The sequence below is a fragment of the Tachypleus tridentatus genome, chromosome 3, assembly GCF_004210375.1.
Source record: "Tachypleus tridentatus isolate NWPU-2018 chromosome 3, ASM421037v1, whole genome shotgun sequence".
Taxonomy (NCBI): Eukaryota; Metazoa; Arthropoda; class Merostomata; order Xiphosura; family Limulidae; genus Tachypleus; species Tachypleus tridentatus.
This window is the reverse complement of record NC_134827.1, coordinates 13,377,713-13,398,168: the sequence shown is the minus strand read 5'-3', so window position 1 is coordinate 13,398,168 and position 20,456 is coordinate 13,377,713. Positions and strand designations below refer to the sequence as shown.

The 20,456-nt window shown below is 35.3% G+C and overlaps 1 protein-coding gene and 1 long non-coding RNA gene across 2 annotated transcripts in view; both read left to right on the top strand.

Annotated features, from left to right (window-relative positions):
* Positions 1-20,456, top strand: part of LOC143246381 (adenylate cyclase type 1-like) — a 258,421-nt gene that overhangs the window by 6,200 nt on the left and 231,765 nt on the right. The window lies entirely within an intron of this gene.
* The window catches only part of LOC143246382 (uncharacterized), a 34,259-nt gene continuing 16,629 nt past the window's right edge, over positions 2,827-20,456 (top strand). Inside the window, exon 1 of the long non-coding RNA XR_013025952.1 lies at positions 2,827-2,962. This is a non-coding gene — a long non-coding RNA (uncharacterized LOC143246382). The remainder of the gene's footprint in view (positions 2,963-20,456) is intronic.

Sequence of the window (20,456 nt, the reverse complement as noted above, 5' to 3'; positions counted from 1 at the left end):
AATAATGTATTTAAACAAGTGAGGAAAAAATAGTATTTTTTTTCTAGTAACACCTCCTTACTGTGATCTCCAGACACTGCTTTGGATTGTATTTAAACTTCCACGTCAGTAGTCTTGTTTTGTGCAACCGAACAATAAAAAAATAAATTTATATTAGTATTTTACATTCCTTGTTCTGCATGACATATTTTGATGTCTTCTGTTCCATCACTTCCATTGAGAAGGTGCGTGATATAGGAATATATTTGTTGGTTGATTTGAAGTAGTTCACATGGTCATAATAGTCACTTGTACATCATAAAACAAATAAGTTGTACAAAGGCAGTTTGTCATTATGGCTAATTTGAAATTTAACCTAAACGCTGCACCACCTTTTATTGTATTTGCAGATAACATTTCCGTTCTGCATAACGTCCATTAGAAAGTAATCATGTATACACATGTGCGTGCATTGTAAAATACACCCGTTCAATATTATAGCCAATGTTCTCTTCACAAAGTTATTACACTCGTCCTTTTTTTATCTTTAAAGTAAAAACTGTAATATTTAAATACTATATATTTTATTTGGCAAAACAATATTTTCATTTTGCGCTATAAATATAGTCAGTAAATCTATAGTTTGTTTGCTTTTTTATTTCGCGCAAAGCCACACGAGGTCTATCTGCATTAGCCATCCCTAATTTAGCAGTGTAAGACTAGAGGGAAGGCAGCTAGTTATCACCACCCATCGCCAACTGTTGGACTACTTTTTTACCAAAGAATAGGGGGATTGACCGTCACATTATAACGCCCTCACAGCTGAAAGGGCGAGCATGTTTGGTGTGACGGGGATTTGAACCCGCGACCCTCAGATTACGAGTCGAACGCCTTAACCCACCTGCTCATGCCGGACCTAAATCTATAGCTTATCTGTTAGTAAATCAAATGTTCTAACCTTTCACTACACTGACTAGCATTCTCAGATGTGCCAGAGCCCTAATTTAATATATTGAACATTTTATTCCTGAGTCATTATTGCCTGTTCCCCAGAGGCATAGTGGTATGTCTGCGCACTCGTAGCTCTAGAAACAGGGTTTCGATACCCGTGGTGGGTAGAGTACAGATAGCTCATTGAGAAAGAAATCATTACTACCTGTTTATGACGTAGAAAAACGTCATGATCTAACTCAAGAAAACTGTTAGTACCACCGTATTTCGTCACCAAACATGATTGTGTTCACGACTTTGTTGTCACATATAGGACAGCAATGAGAGAATCTATGATCATGGGTCTGCTGTCCGTGGGATGTCGCTGTGTAAACGTTATAGAAAGTAAATGTTACAGACAACAGGTTAATGGAAGAATTGCGCTAGACATACTAGGAAATTTTTATCACCACGATAATATAAATTCACAAAGAAATTTGAGATTAATTTATAAAAGTATATCGTATACTATTATTTAAGCGTAAAAGGTGGAACTCGTCAGCTAGCGCTAGGTAAAATCTAAAAAAAAAATAAAAAAATATTAAGGGCTAAACATGTAGTAACAGCTTTTAGGGCTCTGACGTTTTCATTCTTTTGATACCGTAAATTATTTTAAATACCACACACGAATATGATTTCAAACAGTTTTAACTGTCACCAAGGGCCCTGCTAGTCACCGATAAATTTATTTGTTTGTTGTTAATCTCAAAATTACAGAGTGGGTTATCTGTACTGAGCTCATTGCGAGTATCGAAACCCTATTTTTAGCGTTATATGTCTTCGAACTTACCGTTGAGTCATCAGTAAGTTTCGCCGATATAACACTCACAGAACGTCACAATACTGTTTTCTAATTTCTAAAAAAAATTCTCCATAAACAGCGTTTGTAGAAATACCGATAACGTGAATTGTTCCTGTAATCACCACCCTGGACCAGAAAGGGCAGATATTGCCCTAAAAATCCATATATTACTACGCTTGTCTACATTTAGTAGCAACTACTCAAACTGTATGTCCATAAAACTTTATTCTTACCAATATTCAGTTGAAATCGAGGACAGATGTTTTTTGGTTTTTTTTCTTGATAAAACTCCTTGACATAGTTTGCTGTCATTATAATCTCATTAGATCCGTATATTATTATGTAGGCCCGTATTTAGTACAAATATATCTTGGGTAAATTTTATATTTGCAAATATTTTGCAAAAATTGGAGATTTATGACGAACGATTTTAGTTCTACTGATAATTCTAGAAAGGTTGGGTAAGACGGCCACCTTAACATTGGATGCAGTAAAATGAACTTTTTGTTTTATTATAAACGCCATTTCTATTTAAACAGAGACTGGACATAAACTTTTTTATATATTTAAAACATGCACTTCTTGTGGCTGGGGTTCCTTTATCTATAAGGATGGAAGTAAATTGGCCCTCCTCTATCTCATAACAGATGCCACATACTTAAAATAAAGTTTCATTTAAGTCATTTAAACATCACTTAAGAACTTCAAGCAAGAATCGGGAGTGCTGTGCGTCATATCGAGTTGTATACAGGTAAATGGCGCAAATTAACATGAGATATGTTGTTGACGAAGCCTATGGTGGAAATATAGGTTCTTAGTATGAGATAAGATGGTCCCACAGGGTGAGGAGTCTTACTATAAGCCACCTATCGATAACAAAACAAACTTGGTAAACTTGAACTATGTTGTGTTTTTTTTTTTTTTTAACATCATAAGTACAGAGTTTCAAATGAATAGTGAAATTCCTTTGGTCGAAGTCGCTTAAAAACAAAGAAAGATTAAGTCACACTTTAATCATTCACATTCGCGCTCGTTTAGTATATGCACGTGGTCACGCGAGTTGTAGTTGCATGTATTTCGCTGTGATGGCAAAATTCATCCTAAAGGATGAATTATGTAATATTCGTGTTCGACCAATTAGAAAAACTCTATTCAGAAGGCCTTATTACGTCGGAAGCTCCACCACGTTCGGTAATTATTGGCGTCGTATATATTTCTTATTAACATGACGAACAATAGAATGTTTCATGTCTTTAGAATTCTTTCAGTGTATAAAATGATTTATTTTTTACTGATCTGATTCTATGTAGGCCATATATGAAAAAAAAATCCTACTGGGATATTCATCATGCGTACAGTATCCCAGAGTCCTTTTCTCTGGTTGATGTCTGTATTCGTCACAGTATAGGGCGTTTTTTCTATGATATTACACTATTTAAAGAAACAGACTTTTGCGTAACTTACTGTTGTAATCACTAGGTGGAACATCAATATCACTGTATATTACTATAAAACAAAAAACAGAAAACAAAATTTTGATATTTCAGCCCGAGTCTTGACACAAAAAGCTAGTTTTCACGCTTCTGTGACATCATACAGTGCGTAATGCTTGTTCGAACCACCAACGGATTCAGTAATAGAAAACGAATAACAACTTAGTATTTATCGTTCATTTTCTCACGAGTCAGATCAGATTAACGAAGCTGGAATTACTACACACAAATAATAAAATCTCGTTATTAAATAAATAGGTTTAAAACTTATTTTGAATGTTATACCAACGTTCTGCGCTGAAAACCGTAAATTCTGTTGTTATTTTTATATTCGCGTAATTGGATCCCAATTCAACCGTATAAAAGAAATATTTATTAAGTTGAAGCAATATATATAATATATAATATAGCAGTGCCCTGCTAAAAGTCTAAAATCAATATCGCAAACTGTCGGGTGTTTAGGGTGCTCGACTCTCTTTCTGCGCATCTCAGAATCTAAACGCCTCATCAAACATGCAATGCCCTTTCAGCCATGTAGATGTTATAAACTCACGATTAATCCCACTATTCTTGGGTAAAGCGTAGACTGAAAGTTGGCGGGGTGGTGTTGGGTGCCTCCCCTTTCCTTTTGTCTGTTACACTATGTAACAAAATTTTTACTTTTTCTTGTTCCTGGGCAGAAAGTGTTATTTCCCAATTGCTTATGCCTAAAGTAAATGGAAAAGATATATTTTTTCTTCAAACTTTGCTTTTGTGACCTGGATGATGAAATTTTCAAATTTACCCATTTTCCAGAACATTCTAGGTAGATTCAGTGCTGAGTAGCTGATAGAGAATTTTCTCGAACTTTCCATAGCAATATATGTATACAAGGACTCACCACTCCAGTTGAGTTCTAGCTGCTTAAGTGAACACATAGACATATCTGAATTTATCATATATGGCATCAAGAAGCAGCAAGCATTCCCCAGACGCATTCTGCTATGTATATGGCCAATTTATCAAGACGAGCGAAAAAGTACTCTCTGAAAGAGGAATACAACAGCGTCAAGACTTTGCTAGAAGCCTTGAAGTATGATGAGTATAGCTGGGAAGTTATCGGAGACTTCAAAATGGTGGCATTCCTGATGGGTCTCCAAGGAGGCTTTACCCAATTTCCCTGTTAACTTTGCCTTTGGGACAGCAGGGATACTGCAGCACACTGCAACAGGAAGTACTGACCACAACGGGCCGATTTCTCTGTGAAGAGGCACGTTGTCAAGTGTTAGTCACTAGTGAACCTCCAGAAGGTGTTGTTCCCACCATTGCATATAAAATTGGGTCTTACGAAACAATTTGTCACAGCTCTTGATAAGGAATCTGCAGCCTTCAAGTACCTTCGAGACTTCTGCTCTAAGCTGTCTGAGGCAAAGGTTGGACCACAAATAAAGAAGATCCTGGAGTGCACTGAATTCCCCAATAAGCTCAGTATGAAGGAAAAAAAACTTGGGGCAGCTCTGTCGCAGTGGTTTGTAGCTTCTTGGGCAATCACAAGGCCGAAAATTATGTGGAACTGGTTGAAGCTCTGGTGAAGAACTACGGCAAAATAGGCTGCAGGATGTCCCTGAAAGTCCATATCCTTGACGCTCATCTTGATAAATTCAATGAGAACATGGGAACATTCTGAGAAGAGCAGGGCGAGCACTTCAACCAAGATATACTGGACTTTGAACACCGCTACCAAGGAGCGTATAACGAAAACATGATGGGAGACTAAAGCGTCCTAAAGCTGATACGTGAAAGTGATTTACATTACAATCGTAAATCTCGAAAAACTACTCACTTTTAAACATTTTTGTATAATTTTAGTATAAATACATGTAAATCTTGATTCATATGTTGTTTTATTCAGACCTAACGTAAATGAAAATGTGCAAATTTGCCCGTTTTTACATAGAAAAAAGGTTAATTTCTAGATTTCATTATCCAGGTCATAAAAGCAAAGTTTGAAGGGAATAATGGCCATTTTCTCTACTTTTACAACATGAGCACTTGAGAAATAACACGTACTATCCAGGAACAAAGGTTGTGTTACGTAGTGTTATGTCAAAATTAGAAACAGATAAAGCAGATAGTTTTCCGGTAGTTTTTCGCAAAATTAAAAAAAAACAACAAACAAACAGTGACAACATATCTTCGTATCAGTTTAAGTACAGAAAAAAACAACCTGAAAAGGTATTTAACATCTTCAGATTTGACATTATGTTCCCATCAAAATTTCATTTCCGTACAGATAATTTATACAGTTTTAAGAGAAAAAAATTGTAAATGCGTAACAGAGTCGTAAGTTGTGACATATGATGAGCGTTTTTTTTCTTCCAAACTAGGCTTACCGTAATACAAGGTTATCGATTCGTACAATCGTTTGGTATATTATCGTAATTATCATCTTTTCCAAGCAACACAAGCAATTTTCTTTGTGAAAGCGGAAGTTGTCTGAGATGATTTACACCAAATTCATTAAAACTGTCTACTAAGCGTAAAGTTTATCATGCTAAGATAAATTTATATTCTCAATTAATGCGCCACATCATAATTTTTGTTGAGCGCTGCATCTTATAGATGATAAAAATTTGTTACTAGTATCTGTTTAGTAAATATATAAGTACTTTAAAAATAAAAGGATAAAAAAAAGTTTGTTGAAAATATGATAAAAGTTTCTTTGTGAATTTCGCACAAAGCTACATGAGAGCTATAGTAGTGTAAGACTAGAGGGAAGGCAGCTAGTCTTCGCCACCCACCGCCAACTCTTGGGGTACCCTTTTACTAATGAATAGTGGGATTGACCGTAACATTATAACGCCTCCACGGCTGAAAGGGCGTGCATATTCGGTGTGACGGGGATTCGAAACCGCGGATTAAGAGTCGAATGCCTTAACCACCTGGCTATGCCGGACCTATATGATAAAAGGTAACGCATTAAGAAGGATATTAGGATAAGAGGTCATCCGGAAATAATATCACTTCGTTGGAAATCTCCAAATTAGAAATTTCAAAACCAACTTCACATGTTAAAGAATCTTATTGGATGAATTTTGAAAAATATAACGTGAAAGTAATTCGGATCTCTGAGTTGTATTATGTGTTTTTCCTCCTTTATCGCCAGGTTTCCTATTGGCCATTTATTTGTTTGTTTGTTGTTAAGCGCAAAGCTGCACAATGGAATATAACATTCATTGTTTAAAATCATCTACCAGTGGTTTTGCAGTCTTTTGTTCCATCTTAACAAATAGTCTTGTCAAGATGTACTCACTCGGAACATCGCTTGGGCCTTTCACTCTCGAATACATTAAGAAATAATCTTTGAACTACTTCCAATCATATAACTCGGATATCAAACTACAAATTAAAACTTCGTGTAGCATTTTAAACTGAAAGACCAAAGTTAAAGTTTTTATAGACAACAGCATTTTTGAATTAAAATAAAAATACAAATAAAATTATCTTCGATAAATAAAATAAACAATACCAAATTGCTCTAACAACCAAAAAATAAAGTAATATTTACCCAATATTGTCTTGCTTGACATGCATAATTTACCGTTGACGGGTTGTTTACGTGTAGATGGCGAGTGTCTTTGTAAAGAGTTTAAAATTATTGTGTATTTCTAGTTTTCATAATAAAAACTATTTTAGTATTTGAAACATGATTACAAGAAAAGTTTATTGTTTGTTTATTGAATTTGTTGCAAAACTCCTTGAGGGTTATCTGCGCTAATTTTGAAGTGACAGAATAGAAGGTGGGCAGTTAGTCTTAACCAACTACTGTCTACTATTAGGCTATTCTTTTACCAATGAATAGTGGAATTAGTCGTAACACGATAACGACCCAACGAACATGTTGGGTGACAAGATTTGAACACGAAACCCCTAAAGGCCCTAGCTACTAGGTAATGCCGGGCCTAACAATTTTATTGAAAACCGTAAAAAATACCTGGTCTATTTTACTGAATGATAATAAATATTTTGAATCATCAAAATCCATCTGACAGTATTTTTAGTCTAGGTAAAGCGAATAAACACAAATAACATCGATTTACTGATACTGTTACGTAATGCTATTCAAACCTTTTCATATTTGAAAGCTACTTTAGGAGGGAAGTGAAAGAGCAAAATTGGCCCGGTGTGGTCAGGTGGGTTAAGGCGTTCGACTCGTAATCTGAGGGTCGCGGGTTCGAATCACCGTCACACCAGACATGCTCGCCCTTTCAGTCGTGGGGAAGTTATAATGTGATGGTCAATCCCACTATTCGTTGATAAAAGAGTATCCCAAGAGTTGGCGGTGGGTGGTGATGACTAGTTGCCTTCCCTCTAGTTTTACACTGCTAAATTACACTGGCTACAGATAGCCCTCCTGTAACTTTGCGCAAAATTCCAAAAACAAACAAATAAAAGAGCTAACATACAGAAGTACAGCTTGCAGGTAACTAAACGGAAATTGGGTACCAATAACAATACGAAACAAATCAAAATTCATATGTTGTTTTATTCAGACCGTATGTAAATGAAAATGTGCAAATTTGCCCGTTTTTACATAGAAAATAGGTTAATTTCTAAATTAACAAGAGAATCTATTTCTGCCGTCTAATTGGTATGTTCTAAGAATTAATGTCAATGCTATAAGAATTGGCCTAATAAGATCCATCAAAGACTGTTTTAATTTCCTAAATTTAAATCGTAATAAAAACACAACCTTTGTCCGGATCAAACGAACACTGTTGATCTCTTTTTGTAGTTTTATTGTTATTATGTTGTTTTATACTCCTGATTAATCTCTATGCATTACGCGACTTGTAGTGTTTAAGTTGACCTCTCTTGTACAAAAATACACGGAAAATAAGACCATTTACTTAGCTTATATAAAATAAATCAGGAAACATCGATCTATCATTTGATAAGTTTTTGTGAGACATATCGCAAGGATCGATCTGATAAGCAGATGTTTTATTCATAACGTGCACGCATATCACGTGACATGAGTAATCTGAAGAGACGTTAGATCTAGAACAGTGACTTGCTATGCTATAACTTGAAATTCAAAAGTCACTGCCCACTGGCGACGATGGTTGCCACCTCACACGAATTAGCGTTTAATTAAGCCTAATCAAAACACGACGAAGAACGTTTATATATTCAAAAATAATTAATACCAAAAAACAAACCAAAGATAGTTAACCAACCACCTAGTCAAGTCTAGCAAACAAAGGGTTAAGGACTCTAAAATGTGGTTTTAATTCTGATTTGGTAATTTATCCTGTATAGACAAGAAATGGTGACATTACTGAAACCAACAGATGTCTATAATGGTACAAGCTCCCATCTGTGTGTGTTTCGGATATTAACGCTAGTCGTCCGTAATTTTGAACTGATGGACTAGAAGTAAGGCAGTTAGTCAACAACATCCACTACAGACTCTTGAACTACTGCAATAGAACAGTAGGAGTTGGTCATTACTCCATAATGCATCATGGTCTCGAAGTAAAGAGCTTGATTAACGGTAGTCTAAGCATGGTCCCTTGGATTGACAGTGTGACAGGCTGACCAGAAGATTACACCATGTACGCTTCCTATCGAAGTGTCGACAGTATCACAACAAATCAGTTCCACATCGTTTACATAAAGGCGCAAAAGAAATGTATAGTTTTACAGTTTATATAAGATTTTTTTGTATTTATATATATATATATATATATATGTGTGTGTGTGTGTGTGTGCGTGTGTGTTATGATAATCGTTAAAATCTGTTGTAAAGGAAATTAATAACACCATGTAACACAAATTTTGTTCCTGGATAGTATGTGTTATTTCTTAATTGCTTATGTTGTAAAAGTACAGAAAATGGCCACTATTCCATTGAAAATTTGCTTTTATGACCCGGGTAATGAAATTTAGAAATTAACCTATTTTCTATGTAAAAACGGGCAAATTTGCACATTTTCATTTACATACGGTCTGAATAAAACAACATATGAATCAAGATTTACATGTATTGATACTAAAGTTATACAAAAATGAACACAAATGTTTAAAAGTGAGTAGTTCTTCGAGATTTGCGACTGTAATGTAAATCACTTTCACATATCAGCCCCCAAATATAGTCTCCCATCACGTTTTCGTTATCCGCTCCTTGGTAGCGGCGGTCAAAGTCCAGTATATCAAAGTTCAAGGTGCCGTAGAGTATCATGGTGGAATAGAATACAACCCAGTGGTCCTGTTGTGCCATTTATGGAATAAAAATACAACCCTGAGGAGCTGTTGAACCCCGCCAGGGAAATTTAATACCATCCTGAGGTGTTCTTGACTCTCGCCTAAGAAATGGAATCAGTGGCTTTTAAAATCTCATTACTCTTGTAGCCTTTTATAAATGGAATAACGGCCTCTTCTATCGCATGAGTACCAAGAATAGTTGTTTTATAAATGGAATAAAGGCCTCTTCTATCGCATGAGTACCAACAACAGTTGTTTTATAAATGGAATAACGGCGTCTTTTATCGCATGAGTACCAAGAACAGTTGTTTTATAAATGGAATAACGGCCTCTTCTATCGCATGAGTACCAAGAACAGTTGTTTTATAAATGGAATAACGGCCTCTTCTATCACATGAGTACCAAGAATAGTTGTTTTATAAATGGGATAACGCTCTCTTCTATCGCATGAGTACCAAGAATGTTGTTTTATAAATGGAATAACGGCCTCTTCTATCACATGAGTACCAACAACAGTTGTTTTATAAATGGAATAACGGCCTCTTCTATCACATGAGTACCAAGAATAGTTGTTTTATAAATGGGATAACGCTCTCTTCTATCGCATGAGTACCAAGAATGTTGTTTTATAAATGGAATAACGGCCTCTTCTATCACATGAGTACCAAGAATAGTTGTTTTATAAATGGGATAACGCTCTCTTCTATCGCATGAGTACCAAGAATGTTGTTTTATAAATGGAATAACGGCCTCTTCTATCACATGAGTACCAACAACAGTTGTTTTATAAATGGAATAACGGCCTCTTCTATCACATGAGTACCAACAACAGTTGTTTTATAAATGGAATAACGGCCTCTTCTATCGCATGAATACCAACAACAGATGTTTTATAAATGGAATAACGGCCTCTTCTATCACATGAGTACCAACAACAGTTGTTTTATAAATGGAATAACGGCCTCTTCTATCGCATGAATACCAACAACAGTTGTTTTATAAATGGAATAACGGCCTCTTCTATCACATGAGTACCAACAACAGTTGTTTTATAAATGGAATAACGGCCTCTTCTATCACATGAATACCAACAACAGTTGTTTTATAAATGGAATAACGGCCTCTTCTATCACATGAATACCAACAACAGTTGTTTTATAAATGGAATAACGGCGTCTTTTATCGCATGAATACCAACAACAGTTGTTTTATAAATGGAATAACGCCCTCTTCTATCGCATGAGTACCAAGAATAGTTGTTTTATAAATGGGATAACGCTCTCTTCTATCGCATGAGTACCAAGAATAGTTGTTTTATAATTGGTATAACGCCCTCTTCTATCACATGAGTACCGACAACAGTTGTTTTGTAAATGGAATAACGGTCTCTTCTATCACATGAGTACCAACAACAGTTGTTTTATAAATGGAATAACGGCCTTTTCTATCACATGAGTACCAACAACAGTTGTTTTATAAGTGGAATAACGGTCTCTTCTATCGCATGAGTACCAACAACAGTTGTTTTATAAATGGAATAACGGCCTCTTCTATCACATGAGTACCAACAACAGTTGGTTTATAAATGAAATAACGGCCTCTTCTATCACATGAGTACCAACAACAGTTGTTTTATAAATGAAATAACGGCCTCTTCTATCACATGAGTACCAACAACAGTTGGTTTATAAATGGAATAACGGCCTCTTCTATCGCATGAATACCAACAACAGATGTTTTATAAATGGAATAACGGCCTCTTCTATCGCATGAATACCAACAACAGATGTTTTATAAATGGAATAACGGCCTCTTCTATCACATGAGTACCAACAACAGTTGTTTTATAAATGGAATAACGGCCTCTTTTATCACATGAATACCAACAACAGTTGGTTTATAAATGGAATAACGGCCTCTTCTATCACATGAGTACCAACAACAGTTGTTTTATAAATGGAATAACGGCCTCTTCTATCACATGAGTACCAACAACAGTTGTTTTATAAATGGAATAAAGGCCTCTTCTATCGCATGAGTACCAACAACAGTTGTTTTATAAATGGAATAACGGCGTCTTTTATCGCATGAGTACCAAGAACAGTTGTTTTATAAATGGAATAACGGCCTCTTCTATCGCATGAGTACCAAGAACAGTTGTTTTATAAATGGAATAACGGCCTCTTCTATCACATGAGTACCAAGAATAGTTGTTTTATAAATGGGATAACGCTCTCTTCTATCGCATGAGTACCAAGAATGTTGTTTTATAAATGGAATAACGGCCTCTTCTATCACATGAGTACCAACAACAGTTGTTTTATAAATGGAATAACGGTCTCTTCTATCACATGAGTACCAAGAATAGTTGTTTTATAAATGAAATAACGCCTCTTCTATCGCATGAGTACCAAGAATGTTGTTTTATAAATGGAATAACGGCCTCTTCTATCACATGAGTACCAAGAATAGTTGTTTTATAAATGGAATAACGCCTCTTCTATCACATGAGTACCAAGAATGTTGTTTTATAAATGGAATAACGGCCTCTTCTATCACATGAGTACCAACAACAGTTGTTTTATAAATGGAATAACGGCCTCTTTTATCGCATGAGTACCGACAACAGTTTTTTTGTAAATGGAATAACGGCCTCTTCTATCACATGAATACCAACAACAGTTGTTTTATAAATGGAATAACGGCCTCTTCTATCACATGAGTACCAACAACAGTTGTTTTATAAATGGAATAACGGCCTCTTCTATCACATGAATACCAACAACAGTTGGTTTATAAATGGAATAACAGTCTCTTCTATCACATAGGTACCAACAACAGTTGTTTTATAATTGGTATAACGGCCTCTTTTATCGCATGAGTACCGACAACAGTTGTTTTGTAAATGGAATAACAGTCTCTTCTATCACATGAGTACCAACAACAGTTTTTTTGTAAATGGAATAACGGCCTCTTCTATCACATGAGTACCAACAACAGTTGTTTTATAAATGGAATAACGCCCTCTTCTATCACATGAGTACCAACAACAGTTGTTTTATAAATGGAATAACGGCCTCTTTTATCGCATGAGTACCGACAACAGTTTTTTTGTAAATGGAATAACGGCCTCTTCTATCACATGAATACCAACAACAGTTGTTTTATAAATGGAATAACGGCCTCTTCTATCACATGAGTACCAACAACAGTTGTTTTATAAATGGAATAACGGCCTCTTCTATCACATGAATACCAACAACAGTTGGTTTATAAATGGAATAACAGTCTCTTCTATCACATAGGTACCAACAACAGTTGTTTTATAAATGAAATAACGGCCTCTTTTATCGCATGAGTACCGACAACAGTTGTTTTGTAAATGGAATAACAGTCTCTTCTATCACATGAGTACCAACAACAGTTTTTTTGTAAATGGAATAACGGCCTTTTCTATCACATGAGTACCAACAACAGTTGTTTTATAAATGGAATAACGCCCTCTTCTATCACATGAGTACCAACAACAGTTGTTTTATAAATGGAATAACGGCCTCTTTTATCGCATGAGTACCGACAACAGTTTTTTTGTAAATGGAATAACGGCCTCTTCTATCACATGAATACCAACAACAGTTGTTTTATAAATGGAATAACGGCCTCTTCTATCACATGAATACCAACAACAGTTGTTTTATAAATGGAATAACGGCGTCTTTTATCGCATGAATACCAACAACAGTTGTTTTATAAATGGAATAACGCCCTCTTCTATCGCATGAGTACCAACAACAGTTGTTTTATAAATGGAATAACGGCCTCTTTTATCGCATGAGTACCGACAACAGTTTTTTTGTAAATGGAATAACGGCCTCTTCTATCACATGAATACCAACAACAGTGGTTTTATAAATGGAATAACGGCGTCTTTTATCGCATGAATACCAACAACAGTTGTTTTATAAATGGAATAACGCCCTCTTCTATCGCATGAGTACCAAGAATAGTTGTTTTATAATTGGTATAACGCCCTCTTCTATCACATGAGTACCGACAACAGTTGTTTTGTAAATGGAATAACGGTCTCTTCTATCGCATGAGTACCAACAACAGTTGTTTTATAAATGGAATAACGGTCTCTTCTATCACATGAGTACCAACAACAGTTGTTTTATAAATGGAATAACGGCCTTTTCTATCACATGAGTACCAACAACAGTTGTTTTATAAATGGAATAACGGTCTCTTCTATCGCATGAGTACCAACAACAGTTGTTTTATAAATGGAATAACGGCCTCTTCTATCACATGAGTACCAACAACAGTTGTTTTATAAATGAAATAACGGCCTCTTCTATCACATGAGTACCAACAACAGTTGGTTTATAAATGGAATAACGGCCTCTTCTATCGCACGAATACCAACAACAGATGTTTTATAAATGGAATAACGGCCTCTTCTATCACATGAGTACCAACAACAGTTGTTTTATAAATGGAATAACGGCCTCTTCTATCACATGAATACCAACAACAGTTGGTTTATAAATGGAATAACGGCCTCTTCTATCACATGAGTACCAACAACAGTTGTTTTATAAATGGAATAACGGCCTCTTCTATCGCATGAATACCAACAACAGTTGTTTTATAAATGGAATAACGGCCTCTTCTATCACATGAGTACCAACAACAGTTGTTTTATAAATGGAATAACGGCCTCTTCTATCACATGAATACCAACAACAGTTGTTTTATAAATGGAATAACGGCGTCTTTTATCGCATGAATACCAACAACAGTTGTTTTATAAATGGAATAACGCCCTCTTCTATCGCATGAGTACCAAGAATAGTTGTTTTATAAATGGGATAACGCTCTCTTCTATCGCATGAGTACCAAGAATAGTTGTTTTATAATTGGTATAACGCCCTCTTCTATCACATGAGTGCCGACAACAGTTGTTTTGTAAATGGAATAACGGTCTCTTCTATCGCATGAGTACCAACAACAGTTGTTTTATAAATGGAATAACGGTCTCTTCTATCACATGAGTACCAACAACAGTTGTTTTATAAATGGAATAACGGCCTTTTCTATCACATGAGTACCAACAATAGTTGTTTTATAAATGGAATAACGGTCTCTTCTATCGCATGAGTACCAACAACAGTTGTTTTATAAATGGAATAACGGCCTCTTCTATCACATGAGTACCAACAACAGTTGTTTTATAAATGAAATAACGGCCTCTTCTATCACATGAGTACCAACAACAGTTGGTTTATAAATGGAATAACGGCCTCTTCTATCGCATGAATACCAACAACAGATGTTTTATAAATGGAATAACGGCCTCTTCTATCACATGAGCACCAACAACAGTTGTTTTATAAATGGAATAACGGCCTCTTCTATCACATGAATACCAACAACAGTTGGTTTATAAATGGAGTAACGGCCTCTTCTATCACATGAGTACCAACAACAGTTGTTTTATAAATGGAATAACGGCCTCTTCTATCGCATGAATACCAACAACAGTTGTTTTATAAATGGAATAACGGCCTCTTCTATCACATGAGTACCAACAACAGTTGTTTTATAAATGGAATAACGCCCTCTTCTATCACATGAGTACCAACAACAGTTGTTTTATAAATGGAATAACGGCCTCTTTTATCACATGAGTACCAACAACAGTTGTTTTATAAATGGAATAACGGCCTCTTTTATCGCATGAGTACCGACAGCAGTTGTTTTATAAATGGAATATCGGCTTCTTCTATCGCATGAGTACCAACAACAGTTGTTTTATAACTGGAATAACGGCCTCTTCTATCGCATGAGTACCAACAACAGTTGTTTTATTAATAGAATAACGGCTTCTTCTATCGCATGAGTACCAACAACAGTTGTTGGAAAATTTAATAACAGAATCCAGGCTGCAATTAACGTCAGAGGTAGTTCATTCTATAAAATTGAACCTTAGTGGTAAAGCTGAACAACTTCCTTCTTTTGATTTGCTCTCTCCATTCTTTGATAACATGATGCACACATCGTGACGTCATAATTTTTTCTACTTTAATCCTTGAACCATTCTTTATATAGCTAATAAGAATGGTATGGCATTCCCACTAGTTGTCCATTTTGTTATTGTATGCTAACACTATTCTTTAATTCGCCACAAACAACTAGTTTCTGTGAAGTGTATTATTATTATTTTTACGTATCACTCTTACACTGTTCTACCAACTGCTGTGTAACTTCATTTATCACATATATAATCCCACCTAAAACCGTAATTAAACATGTCTGTGCTATATCTTGTAAGCATCGCAGATTTAAAACCTAATGTAAAATTATCGTATTTATTTTAATTATCATATTACGTTCTTATATCGTAATCCGTTAGACACATAATTTCGGCGTTCAGTGTGAACTTTAGTAGATGATCACATAATACTACCTGTCCACATGTAGTACCTTCAGTAAAATGTCAACCAGTTGGTTTATTTATACGGGATTAAAATTTCAGGTTCAAGCAAAAAAGAAAAGAAAAACAAATGAAATGACACGAAAATAGTTCTTTTACTTGTTGTGTACTACCTCCCACCCCCAGTAGCAGAGCGGCATGTCGGCAGGCATATACCACGAGAAACCTGGTTTCGATAACTGTGGTAAGAAGAGCACAGATAGCTCAATGTGTGTGTGTAACTTTGTGCTTAATTTCAAATCAACGAACAAACTTGTCGTGAAGTGTTTACGAATGAATCATAAAACCTTTTTGTTTCTGTTAGTTAATGTACAGATATTTACACCAGATTAAGAAGTGTTAAATAAAAAAGCTTGTGTTGTTACTATGTAATCATTATACAGACTTAAATTAAGTGTGGTATTAGTTTTACACAAAAATTAGATCATATAAAGTGCTGACACAAATGACATTATTTAGATCTTACGTAAACAGCCTTTAGATAGTAATGTAAAACAATTTCAATTCTTTGTTTAGAAAGATAAATAATTACACCACACTGCAATCTCAAGATCTTGATAAAATATAAAATACTGAAATTCCTATTTATTATTTCCTCGTGATATATCATTGACGATACTAAAAATATTAGTGAATTTAAGCAGACCATAAAATATGAGCATAAATAGTTTTATTGTGATATCTCATTGATGGTATTAGAAACATTGGCTAATCTAAACAGACAGTAAAATATTAACATTTGTATTAATAATTTTGTTTTTAAATTGTAATAAACGTTTCACATTTTCAGGCAGAGTGTCGCTATGTCTCTCAGTTCCATCGGATGTGTTATGTTAATATCTTGCTCGTCACGTTCGTAAATAATATACATATATGCAACCCCCGACCTCAGAAACGCGCTTTGCACTTTATGGTCGAGGACGCGATATAAAAGTGACATTCAAATCCCATTATAAGATTAAAGTAATTTAAGAATTGGCTGTGGGTGGTGTTGACTATCGGTCTTCCGTCCTCCTCGTTTAGTTCAAAAATAAAGATAGCTATGCGGAGATAACCTTTTGTGTAGGTTTAGTCGAAGATTTGGAAAAAAACCGTCTTCTGTTCTACTAAGAGGCTGGTTTCCATATATTGCTGTTAGTATTGTGAAGACTAAAAGCGACTACTTTTAATGGTTGTGAAGTACATTATGAAGTATAAATACTCCCTGAACATTTCGAGAGGCGGCAGTGTGAAAATAAACATTAACAAACTCACTTGTTTTCTCAGATGACTTTTATTTTCTACCCTAAATAAATGTCGGAGCTAAGCATGCTCACTCTCTATATCACACTACTTTGTCAATGTTAGTCAAACACTAAGCCTCTGAATAAACTGCGAGTTAAATGGTGTTTGTTCCAATCGAGAACCGATTTAAAAATACATTTTTATTGTTTTTATCGTACTTCGGAATGCCTTTTTAGACGTCAGGTTTGGTCACTAAAGCAATCTTTGTTTAAATCTGCTGTTTCGTTTTGTTTTTTTTCTCGGTTTGCTAGCTTCCACAAGTGCGCACAGGAGGTCTTGCAGTAATTCTTTTCGCCCACTTAAAATAGCATTCCAGTATTGCGATTTAGACAAAGAAACTAATTGGAAAGGATCCAGTTTTATTTTCTGTCGTTCTGGACGCACTACAACAGCCTGAAATATAGTCAATACCACAAATGGTGTATGTTAAGTTTTCCTCTCACGTCAACCCTATCGAAAAGAGAATAGGCTTTATTTGAGGCCAACATTGCAACTGAATATCATAAACAAATAATTTGTTTTGGAATTTCGCGCAAAGCTATTTGAGGGCTACCTGAGCTGGCCGTCCCAAATTTAGCAGTGTAAGATTAAAGGGAAGGCAGCTAGTCACCACCGCCAACTCTTGGGCTACACTTTTACCAACGAATAATGGGATTGACCGCCACATTATAACGCCCCCATGGCTGAAAGGGCGAGCATGTTTGGTGCGACCGGGATTCGAACCCGCGACCCTCGGATTACGAGTCGAACGCCTTAACACACTTGGCCATGCCGGACCAAACAATTAATACACTATTGTAAACAGCAAGCATCCCTACAATATTTAGTGGGAAAACAACGTTTATATGGTTTGTTTTTTATAAGCACAAAGTTACACAATCAATTATTTGGGCTGTGCTCAGCACGGGTATCGAAACCTGGGTTTTTTAACGTTATAAGTTTAGAGACTTACCGCTAAGTACTCGGTTGTGTTTATATAAAATATTCCATTTACAAGCATTCAGTACGAAAGAAAAATGATATCCGAAGTTTAGTATAATTTCCATGATGATTTTTGAGCTAAATGGTTTTTTCCGACTAAAGTTATTTCAATTCGATACGAAGTGCAGCAGTTCGTGATATCTGTTTGGACATTTATAATGATAGCTTACAATTCTAAAACAAGCAAGATTCGGGTGTAGTTACTGTGTTATAGCTATCTTTGCGATATAATGTTTTTGAACTATTTCAGCAACGTGGAGATCACTGTTGCGTACGAAATTTTTATCAGGCCAAGTACTCTGTTTACTAAAAGTGAAAACACGATTTGAAAATCAGCCACGGGCAAGTTTATTTAAAATACGAACAGTTTAGGAAGAAACGTGCTTAAACTGTAGGTTCATATTCCGATAACAGCGTCAGTCTGAAGCCTCAAATTTAGATTTTTACAGACGAGTGATAACGAAACTTATTATGTAAATAGAAAAAATGCAAGAGAAGTGAACTTTTTATATCTAAGTGCAAATGTGAATATTGGATGGGATATAAATGAGGGCATAGCTACGTTTCTCAACAACCTCGTTGATGATTAACGCAGAAGTTGAGATTCAAAGGACACCGCTATTCGTAACACCTTTATAATTCATAAATTTATGAAATTTTAAAGGGTCAAAAGTAAGCTTATTAGCTCATCAAGGATGTCCCTTTCAACCTTCAACTGTAAAAACCTCTAGCTACTCGGGTATTCATCCAGTCGTTTCTTGAACTCAGTTAAGTTTTCTGTCTCTACCACCCTTGAAGACAGCTCATTCTGAAAGCCAATCACCCTCTTTGAAAAGGGTCTAAACTGCAAACAACTCTTACGCTGACAAAAGTTGAATTTGTGACCTCTTGTCCTATTGTTCTCGCAAAGACGTTTGGTGGATTTATATTATCAATCCTTTTAAGTAACCTTAAATACTTGTATGAAATTTCCTCTGATCATTTTCCTTTCCAGGTTTAAATATTTTAGTTTTTTCTCATAGGACAATACCACCATCCTAGTGGCTCATCTCTGAACCTTCTCCAACAATTTAATGTCCTTTTTAAGGAAGGGAGTCCAAAACTGTAAACAGTGTTATAAATGAGGCTTTACAAGTGAGCTATACAATGAAACAATATCTCTTGTCTTGTTTCTGTCGTTGCTACCCTAAATCTTATTAGCTCTGTTGCTAACTACAATGCACTGTTTAGCTGATTTAAGTGATTTTTTGATCTTAGCATGAAGATATTTTTTCTTCAACCACAGTATATAATGTGTTCCCATTTAAACTGTAACAATAATTTGAGTTGTGAAAACCTAGATGCACTTTGGATAGCTAAACACCATTTACCACATACTTGTATAATGCGTCAAATGATTTATATCCCTTATTAGTCTACAGCGTGTATGATACAATTAGCTATTCCAAAAATCTCAATGTTACCTGCAAACGTTAAAATTTTGTTAGCCATTCCAGAGTCAATATCATTAATAAAAAATACAAACAGCAGAGAACCCATCACAGAACCCTTCTAACTGTGATCCAGTCAGATATAACTCCATTTATTACTAACCTATGCTTTCCACTCTCCAGGAAATTTTCTATCCAGTTTAATAGCATTTCCCCCATACCCATAGATTTAATTTTTGTAACAAGTCTTTTGTGATCCATCTTTTTGAAAATCAAGGTAAACCAAATTCACAGTACTTCATTCATCAACTCTTGCAGTAACATCCTAAAAAAAAGTCAGAAGTTTTTGCCTTAGAAAAACCATGTTGACTCTTTGACACTCTATCAAACTGCTTTAAGTGACTCTGGAATGCAAGTCACACTCTCCAAAACCTTTCCAACTACTGATTAAGACTAACTGGCCTATAATTACCTCCGTAATGTTTATCATCCATTTTAAATATTGAACTAACATTAGCCAACTTCCAATATTCTAATAGTCTTCCACTACTCAGTAACCTATAAAAATATTAGTTAGTGGTTCATAAATACAACCTTTAAGTTCTTTTTAAATTCTAGGGCAAAATTTGTCTGGTCCAGGGTATATACTAGTTTTTATGTTTCCCAACTTTTCTCTCACAATTTCAAAACTTAAAATGACATGTTTTTCCTCAGTATTTTTTCCCACACATTAAGTGATGTGGTTGAAGTACAAT